The sequence below is a fragment of the Trematomus bernacchii genome, unplaced genomic scaffold (assembly GCF_902827165.1).
Source record: "Trematomus bernacchii unplaced genomic scaffold, fTreBer1.1, whole genome shotgun sequence".
NCBI lineage: Eukaryota > Metazoa > Chordata > Actinopteri > Perciformes > Nototheniidae > Trematomus > Trematomus bernacchii.
The window spans coordinates 7906310-7925510 of NW_022988097.1; the positions used below are offsets into that span (position 1 = coordinate 7906310).

Here is a 19201-nt window from a genome sequence, read left to right on the forward strand (position 1 = left end):
TAGTATCGCACTGTAAAAATACTCAATTTCAAGTTAAACTATTAAATCAAGAATGGTACTTTAGTAAAAATATTTAAGTACAATCTTAGTTAAAAAAAATGAAGTCTGTTCTTAAAAAATGTAAAGCAGAAGAGCAAATCTTTGGGTTTAAGAAGCTGCAACCATTAAAGCTTTTTGAACAATAAGCGTCTCAGCTAAATACCTAGCAATTCATTTTCTGTTAACCCACTCATTGTTTTAGTTACTTAAATATAATGTTCAATGGTTGAGTCTATATCAAATAATACTTACCAAAGTATGGTGTGTGTCAAAATCAGAATTTCTAAAAGTAACTAGTAAATAAACCTGTAAAAATGTAACATTTGGTTTAAAAAAAAAATACAAAAAGAGTAGAAGTAAAAATAATACAAAATGAAAATACTTGGGTAAAGTACAGTAACCTCAAATATGTACTTGAGTACAGTACTTGAGTGAATGTACTTAGTTACTTCCCACCACTGTTGAGCGCTGATACATGACCTGCTCTTAAGAGGGACAATGCTGCAATTTACGGCAAACTCTTACGCTCCCTGAGAAATGTCCAAGACAAATGCTGAGTGACACAATGAAGCCTACAGCGCACATATCCCTCCTCCATGCACACAGTATCGCTCTCTAAACATATTAGCTTTGTGCGAGAGATAGCAAGAGGATGCGGACCGGAGGAGGAAGAGGGAAATAACCTCTTTACACCAACAACACTCAGGGGAGACCAGTAAATCCCAAAATAAAACCTCTTTAAAAAGGAGTGTAATATTAATTTACTGCCATTAATCCAATATGGCTGACAGACCAGGCATTAACAACCTGCTCCATCACTCCCTGTGCAGCAGGAGAGGATGGGAGTCCACATCTCTCATAATGAAACTGCAACACGAGTGCTGACTTTTCTCTCCTCTCTTCCTCTCCTCCCTCGCCCAGCCTTCGCTCATCCTTGCAGCTTGCAGATGCAAGCTAAGTCAGGGATACTATAACGTTGCATCATAAACACCCATTTTTGGACAAAGACATTATCTGTCAGGCCCTCCCCCATTGCACATTATATTAATATCTCTCTTTCTTCTCCTATTTTTCTTTTACCCCTGTGTGCTGAGTTGCTAATTTATCAGGATGAGATAGTGAAGCATGCCACTGCTGCTGCCGCTGAACCCCATTAATGTTTCGTGTACATGTTTAACTCTTAATGGAAACTAAATGTTCTGTGTCCAATGAACGACATACATCACTCGCTGACACTTTCCCCTTTTCCGAGCACATTTTCTCTTTTGAAACACATTTGCAGAGAAGAAAATGTTATTAATGTGGCAGCTCCCTTTTCAGAACAACACAACTGCCTGACAATATTTACTATGTATGCGAGTGTGTGTTTCTTGTCTCGTGGTGTTGAGGAAAAGGCCACAGTTCATCATGAATGGTGAGTATAATTGCTCTAACTGAGAGCCAAAACGTTGCTAATAAACAGTGTGGGACCAGTAGGTCAGGTTGTTTGAAAGTGTGTTGGTCTTAATGACGGCGGCTTCCAGCTTTGTGACCACGGCCATTAGCCGACCGGGGCTGACCCTCTGTATTCCCGGCAGACAGAAGAAGACAGCTCACTAAAACAATGGGTGAGACTCACCTCACAGGTTAATCATCACATAGAGGACGGATGATGTTGAAACAGAGTGAAGCGAGCGCCACCTGAGACTCTGACGAGAGGCGAGAGCGGCGAGATGAGCCCCTGATAATGTTAACTCACCGCTGGATGCTCATTTGCAAGGGTCACATTCAACATGACCTCTCAACTTCTGATGAGGTTTCCAATTTGTGTTTGTGTGTTTGTGTGTGTCACAAGGGGTGGGGGCTAGACTACCATTTTAGTACATGCACTTTAGGTTAATGAGGTTAAACACGTAATTTCTTTAGAGAAGTAAATTGTCCTTTTATGGGAGGGGATTCTAGTCACGCACCGCTTTATATCAAACCCATAATGGAAGGCTGATGCGTTGTAAATTGGCTTCGATTATTGTCACAACATAATGTACTTCAAAGTCAACGTGCGGGCACACGTGCACACAGGGAGTATCAGCCACTTAACAGACTTGTTGCAGGTCAATGCACAAATCAAATGGACATACAGCAGGACTATGGGCACTGCATTATAGTCAGCTGCTGTTATTTGTCAAATGCGTAGAGTCCATTGCCAGATGTTTTAGTACACACACAAACAAGATGAAAAACCTCTCCCTTGCTGATTCAGCCAGTGAAGATGATTTAATTGATGCACCATGCTGGATGTGTTGCTAGGGCCCAGTAAACATTGCATAAGTACCAAGCATTTTCATGAAAAGAAACCAGAAGAATGGTTTTATACATGTCTACATTTTTTTTTTAAAGACACGCATTAGGTTGTGACCTGACAATTGTCTGTCCCCACACACACACACACACACACACACACACACACACACACACACACACACACACACACACACACACACACACACACACACACACACACACACACACACACACACACACACACACACACACACACACACACACACACACACACACACACACCACACACACACACACACACACACACACACACACACACACACACACACACACACACACACACACACACCACACACACACACACACACACACACACACACACACACACACACACACACACACACACACACACACACACACACACACACACACACACACACACACACACACACACACACACACACACCACACACACACACACACACACACACACACACACACACACACACACACACACACACACACACACACACACACACACACACACACACACACGAGGAGCAGCAGCTGTCAGTGAGCTGAGCCATGATGTCCAGAGCAGATTTCCTTCTGCGCACAGACCCCATGTGTTTGGCTGACCACTCCTCAACTTCCAAGTCATGGGGACAAGCATGTCCACAGGACAAGAACATTAATGAAGTTGTGTTGCAGTGTAAGACTATCAAAATATGTGTGTGTTTAAAAAAATGGTTTTCCTGTTAGCTCAGTATGTGTGTATATATATATATATATATATATATATATATATATATATATAAATATATTATATATATATATATATATATGCCCCGACCAATGTAAAGGCATGAAGGGTCAGATTTCCACAAGTGTTGCAGCTTTGTAAACGTCTTGATACCATCCATCTTCAGTCACTCACTGTATCACTTTCCAGGAACATTTGTATGCACACAAATCTCAAGTCTCATGTTTGAAATTAAACTCTTCAGATATCCTCCCTCCTCTGCTCGTGTCAGCGGTCCCCACACTGTCTCCTTGTGTTATCTCCTTTTGTTTAAAACTTTTTATTTTAATATTGGACTCCTTATTATCCACTTGGAGAACAGAATTGCTGAGTGCACCGGAGAATGAGGATGTCGGCAGGGATAAAAACTATAGCAGGAGAGAAAATAACCTTCTTTTGTGTTTCTCCCTCATGGCACCAACACACCGGGTGCCCTTTGGAACCAATTACATTTTTTTTTTTTTTTTTTACAACATCATGTCCCGAAGGAAAGCATCATTGAGCAATCACTGGGCATCATTTACATCACAGTGATGAACAGCAGCCATAACAAGTGTTTTATGACACCATCAGCACCTTACATAGTCCTCTGAAATTAATTCAATTAAAATCACTATCCGGAATATTAAACCATTTCATGTTCAGCTGCCATTAACAACAAGCCAAGTTCAATTTGTACAACCACTCTGTTGGTGGATGCTCTTAAACCATTGAGTTCATGTATTGTAATCACTCCAAATGTAATGGACGTACATTAGTGTCATGGAAACAAAAGCGTTATTGTGTGGTTATTTTCAATAAGCCTCAGATAACATTAACGTTGACAATGATCAAACACAGCAGGAAAGACGCAGAAATGGGATTTTTTCAGAAAAAAAACCTCTATCCACCATCATATATAATGTGGAGCACTGCTGACTGATGTATGTTTGTCCACAGATGACAAATATTTACTCCTCCACATGTCTTGTATTGAGAGAATACATTTTTCAATGAGACAACCATTCTTCATTAAGACACACACACTCTTTCTCTGTCAAACATACAAAGTACACATTCATGGAGCTGAACACACACACAAGATGCTAAAAAAAACATGCTCACGTACACAAAATATAGATCGCAGGCATGCAAAAAAGGAAATTGCTGCTCACAAACAGCTTTGTCTTTCTCTGGATCAATGATAGATGCAGAATTATGAATGCAAAAAAAAATCCAGCAGGTTTAGAGAGAAACCCTCAAAAGCCAACCAATTCAGATACAGTACAATAGCCCTGGTTATTAAGGGTGGTCTGGGAAACCATCAATCACTGGCTGTAAAAACACACTTGTTTATTTAATGCATCTGAGCCCGTTTCTATACATGTAGGAGAGATGGCACCCATGGCAACCCAAACTTCATCCCATCACATTTGCATCAGTTGTGAAGGATGGCGAGAGGCTTAAGAGAAAGAACAAAAAAATCAGGGAGAAAGGGACAGAAGGAGGGGGGGGGCTGTGTGGTGAATAAGTAAATCAGCATCACACATGCCACACACAACGTTATTGCAATCTGCTCCTGTTTAAATGAATAAAAAAATGGTCTGCTAAGCATGCACATTGATGCAGAGCTGTACATCTGTGTGCATATATTAGTCCAGGACACTAATAACACGCTGCCTACACTGTTCCCTAACAAGAATATTCCCAAGATAGATGCGTTTCCTTAAGCTCGGGTCTCTTGGTCACCTTTTTTAAAAATGCCATCAAAAGTCTATGACATAAATCATATCCACTTAAACAGGCAGCCCTTTGAATGATTAAATGCTGCTGAGTGATGTCGTTAAACAAAATAATAAAAAGTTAGAGCTGTTAGTTGTGTAAATACGGTGCACAGCAACACCATTAATGAGCCTTGCACCTTTGAACAGGAGTTTACACATCTGCTGATTCCGGTTTGTTGATTCTTATTTATGTTTTCCTGTCATCTATTTCAAGCGACACCTCAGCAGGGGGGTCCAAGCAGGGAAGAAACGTTCTGCCGTCTACCTTTGCCACCAGCGCAGATACCTTCGCTTTGCTCGCCTTTCAAGGCGACGCCTTCTTGAAAGGCGCATTTGCCTTGAAACCTATGACACCATTCTAAGCTCCTGTCAGCGTAATAGAGCTGACATTTTAAGAAGTGCGCTTAAGTGACAGAGTCTGCGTGTGTGAGTTTTTTTGTCTGTGCAAATGTGGGAGTTTGTGCAATGTGTGTGAATAAATGGCTGAAAGTGATGTTTAACAAGATCAGCCGCTGGAAGCATGATTTGTGTACATAACAGCAAGAGCGCTAACACGAGACACAAGTCTCTTTCCTTTTTAATCGTTATTCGTTGAGACCTGTGATTCAGAAGCCACATTCCTATTCTTAGATGCATCATTAACACTGTGTGGACGAAGGGTCTCCGGATTCACGTTCATCACTCGAGTGCCACAGCTGATGCTTTGTCTACATTCACTTCCAGGTGTTTCCACGCACAGAAGACAGATTCAAAACCCTTTTCTGAACCCCTGCTTCAATCACTGGCTGTGAATCTGCCAAAAACTCTTAATTTTGCAATGCATGATTCAGTGACTACACTACTCTGGCTATTTTACACAAATTACAAATATACTGTCCTCTTTCATGACATATTGTAGGCCTTTCAAAATGATGTACGAGTAATAAGACACGAAGAAATACACTTTTAATCACCACAAGAGATGAAGAACTTGAATTGAAAAAAATGCATAATTCACACCCAGAGCATGGCAAAGATCAAGGTCCATTTCATTTAGACATGTGCTCTTCCTTGAGTTTAAAAATAATCTATTCTCCAAAATAATATTAAAGGCAGAAGACATTCAGAAACTTGAAAGTCTATTTCTGAAGCTTTGGTTAGCTATTAGGTTACCCTCTTTGTAAAAGGTCACTTCAACTAACAAAATATTCAGCCGGAAACAAAAACAGAATTGAAAGATCCCTCTGCAGGAGTTTGTAAAATATGAATCATGAGGCTACATAATGCTGGGGAGACTCACAAACCACAGTGAGGCTTGTGCACACAATACTTGATATATTTAACTCTTTTTAGATTCAAAATGCTTTAGCACTCAGTATTTAAATATCTCAGATTCTTCAAAGCTTCACCTGTTAGGCGGTTCAGTGCATGTTTTTCCAAAAGAGTCACAGAGATTCAGACACAATTTGACTTAATAACTACACGCAATCCTCAAAGGAGCTGAAGATATCCTGAGCTGTCGGGAGGGGCAGACGCATTTGCAGTCTTTTCCATCCAAGACACGCACACGCTCGTGGATTTGTCGTCCCCTTGCGCTTAGCCGGAAACGAGGTTATCCGCAAGCAAGTTGATTACAGAAGCGCAGGAATGGGGAGGAACAGAAACGCAGACGGATAGGAGGCAGTTTTAAATCTGTGAAATGGATGTTAGGAAATAATAGGAAGAAGCAGGAAGTTAAAGACAAGACAATTTAGATTACCAAGTTAATCCTTTAATTACCGGATATGCCTGGAGCTTATACGAGATGTTTCACACTCTGCATTATACAACAATTCAGACTGCAGAAAGCAGGGCGGATTGCCATAATGATCAAAAGCCATAAACCTTAAAATAATGAATTGTCACTATTGCTGGAAATCTATATTGTTTATGATGCTGGAACAACCGAACAAAAACACTTCTAATTGCAATCGTTACTTTGAGAGCTTTGCAATTAGATAAAACATGTTCTCTTTCAGCTGGCCTCGTAGCTCACAATATGCCAAGCGTCCACACAGAAAATACACCAGTTTAGAGAGCGTCCAAAAAAAACATGTTCAATTTGGCAAGATGACAAAGCGGCAGGGTGTATAACTGCTGATTTCGGCAGAAGTTACTCATTCTGTTCCAAAGGCTTTTGACACAAATCGTTGTAAACGTGAGGCCCTCTGCGACACTTGTCAAAGTGTTGTCAACCTGCCCATTCCTCTCTCTTCCTCCACCGCGGCTCATCATTTACCCTCCACGCAGTGTAAGAGTGGTGAGGAAAGAAATGGGGGATGACTTGGCCCATCTAATTAGTGTGACAGAGCATGGAGGCTCCTCCGCATCAGACGGAGAATTAGAACACAACACGGAGATATGATCCATAACAAGGCAGAGATAAAGCATCACCTGTTCAACTCTAATTACTGTTACAGTATGCCGGCACCACCTACACTATTTAACAAGCCACCAGCACTTTCTGTATCCATGACAGCTTTAGCTACTGGGCTCAGTAACAGTATAGTGTAAAGTCAAGACATGATTGAAACTCATTGAGAATTTAATAAAGTTAATACTAATAATGTCTCCAGTGTTTTTCTGTCACCTTGGCGTGCCATGGTGGTCGGCAAGTGTCTTAGCTCCACTAAATGTATTAAATTAAACGGATTTTGCAATCACGAAGTGGGAAACATTTAGATGACAAAATGGCTTATTGATACCAGGTTTAAATGGCATTTTATTATTTAAATAACACATCCAATTACAGATCTCATGTGAAAGAGTCTATATACAACCTTTTAGCATTTTCAAGTGCTGGAAAGTGCATTTTCCTCAGGCTACTCCTAGTGACAAATGTAGTGACTTTCTCAGTCCATAAACAAACAAAAAAAGAAATGTATTTAAATATATTACATTGCTATGTATTCCCATTGCTCATGATGGCAGTCCACGGCTCTCCTTATCAGCACATGGGCTCTCTTCCTCTTGCAGTGTATAACATCATCTGACAACTTTTAAGGACATTTGGAGCTAGCTCTAGGTTCTATCATTAAAAGATTTTGCAACAAGGCCACTGCATTTTGTTTTCCACAGCTTAGTGCCATAATATGAGCCTTCATTGCCCCTGGAGATCTTAGTCTGTGAAAAGCAAGGATTATGGGAACTAAACTAAATGCATGCGTGTCCTACATGTTAAGGACTCAATATTTACTGAACAATTGCAAGCTAAAAAAAAACAAGTCGACTATTGCCACTCACCAATACTTATAAATCCCATCTTAGCTAATATGTGCTATTTGAATGCAAAGTATGGTAGAGGTTGATAGAAGTTGCATTAGTCTGTGATACGAGAGTGATCACACAGTCATTAGCAGCCATTCTCAGGGCATCATGAATGAAAAACACAATTTAATGGCATCCATCCAATCGTAGAAATGTTAGTGTTGGTATAACCAACAGGTGGACACTGCCATCCTTAGCCTGGCTAACAATCGTTTTTGCTCAGGTAATGAGCCATGAAAACACATCTTTAAAAATTGTATTCATCTTTCTTATTCCAGAAAATAACATCAAATGCTAACTCCAGCCTCTCTAATCCATGAACATGCCAAGAAGATGAATGCAGCAAACCGTTAGAATTGCAGACATGTGGCACGTGACACAAAAAACAATGTGTGTACCACGATGACACATGTTTGAGGGATACAGAGGCTCCGGACGTGAAAGAGAAATATAACAAGGAATGATATAGATAAGTGTGACCGACTAGAAATAAAAAGGCAGAGCTGGTTATCTGATATGACTTTCTGAACTCCACGTGTGTTTAGAGTATCAGGCGAAGGCAGAAGCAGCGATCACAGGGAAACTCATTTCAACCAGAACAGCTTTCTGATTATTCCCTCCATTTTTATTTTTTTGTTTTTCAGCTCATCCAGTCCTCCTGACATCACAACCGAAAGCAGAGACACGCTGGCGTCTGTGATTCAGCAATGCATGAATACAAATCGGTTTTAGAAGAAGCACATCTTTCATTACTCAGAACACACCACCTCCTCCATTTCAGGTTAATCTACGTACCTCACAAAATGAATTTGAGTTTGCTCAGCCAATTTGAGGGAGTCAAATTACATATGAAGCACTAACTATTGAATAAAATGAGCTCGGAGTGTGCGACTGCAGCAACATGTAACATTCACACCTCCTAATGCAAAAAACAACACAGATTTCCCGGTGAATTCCCAGTGATGGCAGCTGGTTTAACAACTCGTGTGCGTCCTGCTTGAGAATGACTCGCGTTTCTTGACCTTTATCTATGCATTGGTAATCACTCCTGTAATATGGAGACGACTTCTCACCTAGTGATGTAAATTAAGGTTGATGCAAATTAAATCACACCCTTCGAACAAACAACCCTGTACAGCCATAAGTGAATAATAACCATAATCATGGAGACCAATGTGCAGTCACTGTGGAAGGCTCACAGTGGGCAATGAGGTGAAAATTAAATAAACTGAAAAATAGGATGAGAATAAAACCAGCTGCTCAATGAGCAATCCAAATAAAAGAATCTTTTCCTGTACTAGAGCTGATGTTTTTCCCCAAGACAGTCCAATTTATTTTTGCTTTAACAACATTGAAGCTGGTATAAGAGAGGAGAGGAAGAGATGATGCCACACTTAGAACCGCGCTTGTTCTCTGCAACCCTGCAGATCAGATGTAATGTTGTAGGCTTTAAGCTACTTTATGCCCCGACTGCTGATGCATACACAAAGTAACCCCCTATTCCTGAGACAGACAGCCTCAAACACTTAGAGTAGGGAGAATAAATGTATTTTATCTAATTCATTAAAACCTTTTTCTAAAATTGTTCAACGATGAATAGCATGGAGGGTTTATACAATTTTAATGCAGAAAAGCTGGAGGGAAAGCAAGATATTGTCATTAGCAGGAGGAGCAATAGAATGTATTCACTCAGAAGTACCGTTTATTTCCCAATGGTGGAAGTAGTATTTAAAAATAAGCCTGGCGCTAGTTAATTAGGTTATTGTTATAGTTTTTGGTCTTTCCATAAAAGAGCAAAACTACACATTTTTCTCTTCATATTTTCTTACTTGTACCTCCTATCTGTGGCAAGGCTATTTGTTTCAACTAAGGATGCTTCTGAAATAAAGGTCACAAACAAAACCAAAATAATTTTCTAAAGAAATAATGTAGTAGTAGTTTTAGGCTAACGTTATTGTAGAAGGAATTCACTATGCTTGTTTTTTTAAGATGTGGATTGATACACTTTTGGTGAGCCACAGCGTATTGATGGCCCCGCAGCAGTGCATGGGGGATTGACTGAATAAACTATAGTGCCCATATTCATGATAATGAGGGAACATGTCATGCAGTGTCACAGCTCCTCTGTCTTTGGATAAAAGAATATACTTGTTCGGAGGATCAAATTATTGTTGGCTTAAGCCTTTTCATGGGATTTGTTGACGATAGGAAAACAATAAAACAGCCCTGCAGTTTAAATATTTTACTACAAACAACCTTACACTTAATTGAAGGTGAACAGATTTATGTCAAAAGTAAAAATACTCCTTCTGAACAATATCATTTTTATGAAGCACTTTCTTTTATGTTATGTGGTTTTCAGGCTAACTGCTTCAAATACTCCTGGGTAAGTGACAATTGAGAAATGCATTGTATTTGATATGGTTTCACATGCATGTCAAGTCTTAATCTGCATTGCAAGCTGTAAATACACTTGTAATGGATTAAGAAAAAACTATTATTCTCTCTGTAAGGATAATGAAATGACAGTATGAAGTGTCAAACATTGATACTCAAATACTCAGTACATCAAAACCACGTCAGTGCTCCAGTAATATGCTTAGTTACTCTCTTCCTGTATCGGGGACAAGAGGCTGTGTGTGTGTGAGAGGCAGATAGCAGCGCACAGGGATCCTCCTCCTGGGCTGCGACTGCAACTGATGATCTTCAGACAGCCGACGTGATGAGGAGGGACAGCGCCGCTACGCCGCTAATAACACCTCGCCGCAAATAAGGGCTGAAGACATGCACCGTCTGATAACAAGGGAGCTAATCTCATTGTACAGAAGGTGCTGCGAATTCTAATCTCCATCTCCTTTCTTATTTGCTTCTCTGCTCTCTCGTCAAATTGTATTTGATCATATTAGAAATCTCATTTTAGAATATACATAAAGTGAGTAGTGGACATGACATAAGATGGTCAGTCAGTCCACAAAAAGGTATGATGTTTGTATATTTTTGTGTTTTGTGACCCTTCTGATGATGTTTGAAACTTAAGGTTTTAGTTCTGTTGTTAACTTACATGACATTTCATCACAATGAACTTGTGCGGTGGCTGTTTCAACATATACAAAATTGAAAATAATTTATGCTAAAAATGTCAGAATGTAATAACATTTCCAAGTTTAGTTAGAAATTGTCAAACTGCATTTACACCCGTGCAAAGCAGGTGACTGTGATGCCGCCCACAGTTATATCTGCTCGACAGGCTGTGACTTTCTGCTAAATCTGCCAGAAAAATCACCATAAATGTGTTTTCTGGGACGGTAAGCGGTTTAGTATACCCAGTTCAAATATAAATGCATTGTTTTCAAGCCACTGACAGTACAACTTAGTCATTAGTGCAGTTGTTGTAACACAGAGAACAAGCTGCAGTGGGCTCATCTGAGGCAGAGGGAAATTGAATTTTCTATCACAATGGTCAGCTTCGTGTTTTCACTTACTCACTTTTGCAGAGGGGCTACAGCCGTATGCACAATACACAGATTCTTCAAGCTGTCCTTGAGATGCTCCCATTGAGACATGTGCTTTTCAATCGGTCTTCTGTGTATATAGTGAACACTAAATAAAAAACACTTTGGAGGACAAATTCAGCATGTCTGCTTTGTTATTATAGTGTACGTGTGGAGCACAGTGGACCTTTCTCCTGAGTTCCCTCAACAATGGCAACAGCTCTGGGTTTTTTTCTACTCCCTGCTAGGGCTGTGCATCTTCACTGGTCTTACGATTCGATTACGATTATCCTGTCACCGATTCGATTCGATATCCCGATGCAATTTTCTATATTACTGCACATGGCTTATTTTTCATCAATGAATACATGCAGAAATTGCTTCAGAAATCAATAGCATAAATGTCTTGACATTAATTTATAACACAAAATAAATCAATTGTATAGGTCTAGCCTCCCTATATCTGTGTGTGAAATTGTTCCATCCTCAAAAACAAAAAACTAATGCTTCTGCAGTCTAGCTGCAGCTTCTAGCAACGGTCTTCTGTTAAAAAAGGACACTGAATGTCCTGAATGTGGCATCACACAAACATGACTTGAGTCTGAACACAGCAGACAACAGGAGTATTTACAACAGCATTATAAAAACAAAAATAGTGCATGTGGGTGCACACTTACATTCTCTGTCGTACTGTTACATAAATCCCATGATTGTAGGAGATTAAGTTAGCTTCATCATATCTCAATCAGTGATTAAGTAAATAATAAAGTTTCTATCAGGTTACTATCAGCCTGTCACTCATTCTTTTCAGGGAGGGGGCGGGGTTTGGAGGAACGGAGAGGAGACGGTGATCGCTGAAGCTTTTTTCCTCCTACCTTCACAAACTTTACACACGTATATCGTCTGAAAATAGCAAGAGGACATTCATACTCTGCAATCCAAGACTTAATCGCGATGCATCGTAGAAACGATTCATTTCAACACCCCTACTCCCTGCCTTTGCAAATCCATAAACAGCCTTCATGGCCACGCTCTACATTACAGAGACAGAAATGGTCTCCACATCCAGCCCAATATTGTGCAACAACAATAGCAAAGCATTAGGTGACTGACAATAAATATCTGAAAAGAGGCACTTTGCTTCAAGAAAATATACCAAAAGAATTCAAACTACGAGAGGAGACATCTTATCAGGGCTCAGGACAAATGCTTTAAGAGTGCAAAGAAAAGGGGGAAGTGCTTATACGGCATAAAAGATCATTATCTAAATTAAAAAGAGCACTTTTATAAGTTGAGTCAGCATGTCACCTTGTTCTTTTTTTTTATTGTGGTGTAGAAAAGAAAGTCCTTGTGACGGCAAATAGGGCCTCTCTTGTTTGACTGGAAAACTACCAGGGAAATGGGAGTCTGGACTATAGGCCTACTCTGCATTTGAATGTCATTTGGATAATGGAGTAGTACAAGGTATTTTTGGGGAACTGCTTTGAAATGCAAGGCAGTTGACGACTCTGACAGGCCGTGTACAAAGGAACCAGCCTGTGAATTTGGTTTAAATGCCAATTGAGAATGTGGAAAGGGGAAATGTTTGTCTGACTAAATTGAGCATGACAGGCCCTTATTTGACTTTAAGGAACTCTGTCTAAATAATGGGCCACTTCCTCCCATTAAGCTGGACCTCGTTGGGCTTCAAGGTTTCCACCTGCCAACCCATTAGAGCAAATGCCGCCGGACAACCTCCAGTCTTTGTCAGGTGAGCATATGCGAAGACAGGATTTGAGATAGTGAGAACAACAACTCTGACAACACTAAATTATTAAACATTATTGTCTGCCATCGCACTTTTTGTAGAAATTATAATTGCCCGTCAAATCATCAGGTGCCATTTTTAATCTTTCTCATGAGAGAACAAGCAAGATGGAACATTAAGTTTCACCTTGAAAAAATGGCATTGTTTTTTGGTTTGGTTAGATCATTGTCCTGTTGGATATTAAGATAAATAGATCAGTGTTGATTCCATCCCTGCATCTTGTTAAAAACACTGTTTAGCGCAGCTTAGCTCAACGGCTAAAAGAAGGCGCAAACTGCTGGCCTACCTCTGCTAGTAAACAGGTCTTCCATCAGCTCTACATTTCTTATTTAAATGTATCCTATCCTATCCTTCATCATCACTATGGAAGGTTTTTTTTGCAACATGATCATTCAAGAACAGACATTTCAAACAATGGACAGAATAAGAACCACCAACACAATAAAAAGAAACAGCAAACGAGATAACTATTAAAAAAGGGGGAAAACTGAAACAACAAACAGTACCTCTGGGCTACAACGCTGCTGCCAAACTTCAGTGAGTGCAAATTAATTGATAGAGTGCAAATTAATTAGATTGTAGTGTGCAGACTGAAAAGAAATGTTTGAATCTGTTTCAGCTGGCACAGAAGAGTCGGCACAGTAACTCTGCCCTCAGGCGCGCGGCTCACAGTCTTTGTTGTGGGGATGTTAGGTGGCTTTTTGTCTTTTTCAAAGTAATCAGTAAGTATACTGCTGCTCACCATTCATCTTCCTCAGAGAGTTAACAGTAAAGGGCATTTGTTTTGGACATCATTTCATCTGCACTTTGTCATGTATTCATGCAGTTACGACAAGACTGCTTCAAGAGAACATCCGTCTTGATAGTGCGTTTAAGTACTTGCAGCGAAATAATGTAAGAAAAACACTGAGTTTTCTAACAATGTAGACCAGATTTAGTGTGAAACATTGTATTATAGCCATCTGAATTATACATGTAAGGATGTGGAGAGTGATTAGTGACATACAAACTGTATATGAAATGACTTGTTCTCTTGCTAAACACGAGCCAACTACAGTGGTATGATGCAATGAAAGGAGGAGTGGTAAACAACAAGTAAAAGAAATGAAGATATTTCAGACAGAATTATGTTTCACAGACAGCACTGTCATGCTATTTTCACAACTTCTAAGATCTTCTGGACAAATGACTGAATTGTTAAAGCACCTGTCACCATGTCTCAGCAGATTAAAGCCAGCCAGTTTAGGATCAGAGACTCTTTTTTCTCTATGCAAACTTAATGATGAAGCCTCATCGCTAAAGAAATAGTGTGGTACTATCATCTATTCAATACTTTAGCTCCGTAATTAAATCCACATTTGTAATAAATGTACTGTGGTTATTATCCTGTCTGAGCTGCATACATTTAGTTGCCAGGGTAAATGGCAAAAGCGTTAGATCTATTACGCCATTAAAACAGTGCAAGTATGCATAGTATTGGTATTACTATGATCATCATTATCTTTTGAACTGGTAATTTTGAAGATATTATTAACCTTTAGTTGAAAAATAATCACATCAGAGGATGTAATCATCTGTTTAAAGTCACTTTAATAACATTTAAATTGTAATAATTCTTTCCTACTTAACAAGTCAGTGAGACTTGTAATTTCCATTATTATGGAGCTTTCAAAACACACAGTGCTCTCTTTAACGCCAACTACAAAATTGTTCTGATTCTACCAGTATTATAGCCTGTCCCTGTGTGTTACAAGGTCATCAGCACAAAGAAGATGTTTCAAGCCTAAATGGTGACACGATTGTAGGTATACAAGTACCAGCGAATGAAACGGTTATCTATCATTGCACATCCAATGTATCAGTCACATTTGGAGCGGTCATAAGAGACACTGAGGCACAGCGGGAGCCTGGCTCGTCCCTGCAGTTATTTGAGGAAAGTGCTGCTGGTCCAGGTTATGAATGTTTGTCATTGTATAAAATAGCCGTTTTGTTTTTTTGCTGTCGTTGTGAAGGATCAGAGATCTGATGTCCAGTGGCAACCTGACCCCCCTCCTCATACCTCTCCAGTGGGGAGACAGATTGCCTTTTCCTCTATCACCTGTGCCGGGCCCATGGCACCAGCTAGACGAGCGCAGTTTAGTGCTGCCCCTGTCAGCTAACGTATGGGTCTATTGATGTGCTGTGACTGGGCCGGGCTGATCCTACCCAACACGCATTAGGGCCAGCTGTTGAGCCTCATCTGTCTCCGCGTGTGCCCTGGTAGCCACAAACAGACAGTAAACACAGGCTGCTCCAAACATAACGCCCATCTACCTTCACCCCAGGTCCCACCGCTCACAATACAGTCATTTGCTGGCCCCCGACTAGATGACTGTAGAAGTGCCGGATTTAATTGTGTCCAGGAATGTGGCTGATCGGGGAAAAGAGTTGACTCACTGTAAGTATGGTAATTGCAGTCTTGATTACACCCGTCTGAGAAGCTAATTCCAGGCTTTAAGATTCAGTGGGGCTTAATGGGATGGTGTGCACCATTTCAGACCAAAGAGTTAACAATGCAATGTAAACACTACAAATTGCTTGCTGCTGTGTTAGACACCGATGATTAAGGTTAAAGAATTCAATGATGATTATCGTAAGTGTGCATAAACAAACAAAAGGACCTTGAAAAATACATGTGAAAACCAATCCAGACTCATCAAGTAATCAGCTGGGAAAGAAAAAAAAAAGACTGCACTTTTCCCAGAAGCCAGGTCTTCATTAGGGGATAAGTTGAGCCAACAATAGGGAGAGTCTTCCTACCCTGTAGAGAAAGATGAGGGAGACGCCCTTTTCAAAGTTTGAGCCCATGAACCCCTGAAAGGTCTGTTCATGCCCCTGCCGGCATGAATAATCACCCCCGGCTCCCCTGTAATGTGCTGCGGATGATATATTGGGCCACATTTATTACTGCTCGGCTCCCACCTGGCTAGGAGCAGCACGTCGTCCATTAGTAGAAAAAAAGGAAACCCAGGACAGCATGAGATTTCTGCACAGGTTTACACCCACTGTTATACAGTAACTGCATGACCGATTTGGTAAAAATTGGGAGTCATGGACAGCTCCCATTTTGCCAATAACCCATCATGACATAGAGCTCCCTTTAGTTCTTGCAGTGAATCTAATCAACAGTTCCTGCGGTGCTAATCCTCGTCTCCAAGAATTCTGTCATCTCAGCAGGGAAGGAAGGCAGAAGTCCAATCAAGACGCGCCCAGACTTTAGCTCGTAGACACATGTGCAGGACATGTTGTTACAATTGAAGATTAGTCCTGCTGGATAACACATCCCAATTTGAATGCTAATATAGGATTACAATTGCCAGCACTTCCTCAGTGGGTTTGCAGGATTAAAGCACCATTACATGGCATCTTTTAGCTGTCAAATTAATTGTACAAATTTGCCCTCGAGACAAACATGTCAGACTACTGACTTCAAAACAATACCAATGGTTACTGATATAACTGGCATGTTTTTTTTTTAGGAGACTGACATTTAAAAATATATCATGTATGGTTTAGTCAAGAAACATAGAATTCAAATGAACAATGAACATTAATCGACATGAACAGCGGTGTGAGGTCTGAGCCACAAAATAAGTTTTATAATTGCCTTTTAATCACGACTGCTATAAACTCCTTTGAAATGAAAGTGTCAAAAATCTGAATATCTTTCAGAATAATTACGCTTTACTCCATCGCAAAACAATGCACCACTGCAGGAAGCCACTCCAACATCTCTGGCAGAGTAACAAGAGTTTTAACATGGCCCACCTTCTTCTACAGTCTCTGAAGGTTGCTGGTTTTCTTCTGTTGCTCTTCCTCCTTTCATTACTCTCCCTCTGATGCTATAGGCTCCAAGTATTGCAATTGCAATTCTGAAGTTGATAAAGGTCAGCATTGTTAAGTGCACGTATGTAGCCATTATTATAACACCACCTCATTCTGGTGCGGAGAGCCTCAGCCTCTCTGAACTAATGTAGCAGAAAGGAAAACGCAGCCAGCAATTGCACATGTAGAGCCAGTGAGCAAATATGTGTGCACGTATGGTGTTTCTACATCCCTGTATGTGCAGCATGTGTCTGAGACGCATGTGTGCTGAGATGTCGCAACATGAATCAATTTGAATCCGTCTTCAGCCCAGAAATTACTTATTTGTCCAATTTATTACAGGTTTCCATTCTATTGTGAAAGGCCCGAGAATTCACACTGCTCTTGATTGAAATCACTGCCACAGGGAGAACCTAGCAAACACCCTCAGAGGAGCTGCTTTTCTCAAAGTAAGTGAATCATTGATTCCCAGCCGGAAATCATCAGGGCGAATCTATGGTAAATGAGAGAGTGGAGATGGCCAATGATCTAGTTCAGCAGGATATTCAGTTATCACCGTATTCTTTCATAGACCGGCCACAGTGTCCAGCTATTTTCAAGGTTGTGATTAAGTGAGACTAGTCATTGTCAGAGGGAGTTTGTTCCTGCGCTCCGCTAAAGTGCAAATGGAAAGCACCCTCGAGTGATCAAAATTGTGTGAGAAAGAGTTTGAGAGAAATTGTAATCCAAAAATAAAAAAAGAGACAAGAAAGCAATAACATCCTGAACTAACACAGAAATCCTATTGTGGGTTCTACGCCAAAGGGTTGCTCTATGAAAATGAGCTGCTTTGATGTTCGATTAAAAAAAATATCCTCCTTACTTTGAATCCTTGTTAGAATTGTTTGAAACTTAATAATGCTTGAATAAGAAGATTTAATAAAACGGCAAACAGTACAAAGCCCGTTCGATAAAAATACACAACATAGAACATTCTTTGTCTTTTTTTTGTCACAGCTACAGCTACTTGACATCTTTATCTGGAAATAAAGAGCTGTAATAAAAAGAGCATCTCTCACGCTGAACTAACAATTGTTTTAATGGACGACAGTTTGTTCGGTGCAGCTTGGTCAAAATATGTTTTTACAGACGGCGCAAAAACAATGAGGTTAAATGTGCGCTCAAATAGCAAAATCGTTTTGTGCCAGGGACTCCAATTAATCAAAACATTTCTTTGTCAAGATGTCAAATTACTAACATTAGCGAGCACAACACATTAGGCAATGACAGAAGCGGCAGACTTGAGAATATGGTGTGAGTTTGTGGTGCTGCTGACAGCGAGAGACAGAGATTAAGGCAACAAAAAAAACCTTGTTTGGGTGCGGATGCCCTTGGTTTGGAAATGTTTTTTGAGGCTAAAGCATCCAAGATGATAACTTTCCTGGCATCCGCTTTATCACCGGCTCTGTTTTAATCCATCTGTGTAGGCATAGTGAGGAAAAAAAAGGTCATCTTAGAGCTTTGAAATAGATGTGTGATTTGTTTTCTTAGACAACATGAAAAATGCAAGCTGTTTGGTTGTCCAGCCTTTGATGATTATGTTTGAAATTCAGCCGATATCTGAAAAATAAACTCGATAGAAGCTGGGTTGTTGCAGGCTGCACAAGCATCTATAATGTCTCCAGATCCAACAAATAAAATGGTGGGTCTGCAGTGCAATATACTGTATTCGGCTTTACAACTTGATCTAAAAACATTAAACCCAATGTTTCAGATGAGTCGTGACTCACTTTAAACATCCGTCTGGCTTTACCATTTTTGAGATTTAACAACTGATTGACTTGGCCGGCCCCGAGGCTACTTGTTAGGGAGCCGTGATGGAACTGTGCCA

The 19201-nt window shown here is 40.2% G+C and overlaps 1 protein-coding gene across 3 annotated transcripts in view; it reads right to left on the bottom strand.

Moving 5' to 3' along the window:
- Positions 1 to 19201, bottom strand: part of unc5a (unc-5 netrin receptor A) — a 124334-nt gene that overhangs the window by 62117 nt on the left and 43016 nt on the right. The gene's annotated exons all lie outside the window — the stretch shown is intronic.